The following is a 1,340-nucleotide window of genomic DNA, read 5'->3' as shown; positions in this document are numbered from 1 at the left end:
AAGTGCTTCACACAATGGATGGATGGATGGATTGTGATAAGATTTGTATGAATCCCCCAATAAAATTATTAAAAAATATTCTACATGACAAAAAAATTGAAAACATTTTAAAAGGTAATGGAACTGCTCTTCAGTTTGGAAGGCACTCAAAATACGGCTAGGGAAGTGGCCTCCTCCAAGTTCAGGTGAGTTTCGTGACTTGGATGGAGAAAAGGCTTGGGGGGCATTCATTTGCTGATGACTCAGGATGAGAAGAAACAATTGCAAATAGCCATTAGTAATTAGAATATGGACTATATGAAATATGAATCTAGGAAAATGGAAAGTAGTCTAAATGAATGGAATGCATGCAGATCAATATCCCAGGCATTGGTGAGTGGAACTAGACTGGTCTGGGCCATTTTGAGTTGGACAGTCATTTGACTTACTAAGCCGGGAATGATAAATTCAAGAGGAATGGCTGTCTGCTCCCATGATGGTTCAAGGCTGGAAAACTCTATGGAGCAGTTCTGCTCTGTCCAAGAGGGTTGCTATGAGTCAAAAGTAACCTAAGGGCATGGGTGCAGGTAGTAAGACAAGTGTATTACTGAGAACATGTCTGCAGCCACCCACTGACCACATAGACAGGTTTAAATGTGTTTTGTTTGGAATAAACCCACGCATATATGAACTAACGTATGAATATTTTTTGAGTTAGCCTCATACATCATAAAAAAAGTCCCGGTGGTGCAGTGGTGAAGTGCTCAGCTCTTCACCAAAGAGTCAGTGGTTCAAAGCCACCAGCTTTTCTGTGAGGGAAAGACAGTCTGCTTCCACAGACTGAAGAAGATTGCCTCTCGGGAAGGCTGGCTCTGAGCTCAAGTCAGTGGTGGGCTTCAAACCATTGAGTGACCAATCCGCTGCCCTAATGACCACTGTAAGTTATAAAAAAAGACGTACCAAAAGGTAGTTTGCTTCATACAGTTAAAACTTAAATAAGAACAATTAAAAGGTGCACACATTAGATTATGTTCTAATAGTTTTTAAATGTTAATGAAAATTATTGATGCCTGACAAATAAACAATAAAACTGTTAATTAAGATATTTCCATATTACTTCTTGATTGGCTCCCTCACTTGTAACATGTTTTGCTTTTATCTGAGCATCATCAGCTGTGTAATTCACCCTTAACTCTCTTTTCACCGGAGGAGTAGGATCCCATTTCTTTCGTTTAGAGGTAGACCAATTAGAATCTAATAGTCACTGTGCTTGATAGATTAGAAACTGGTAGGCATCTTCTCTTCTGTGAACATATTATGTTCATCTTTGAAAAACAAAAAACCTTTCCACTTCTGCTGAA

The sequence above is a fragment of the Echinops telfairi genome, unplaced genomic scaffold (assembly GCF_000313985.2).
Source record: "Echinops telfairi isolate 266 unplaced genomic scaffold, ASM31398v2 ScPeMD7_7469;HRSCAF=8507_1, whole genome shotgun sequence".
NCBI lineage: Eukaryota > Metazoa > Chordata > Mammalia > Afrosoricida > Tenrecidae > Echinops > Echinops telfairi.
This window is presented reverse-complemented; position numbering follows the sequence as displayed.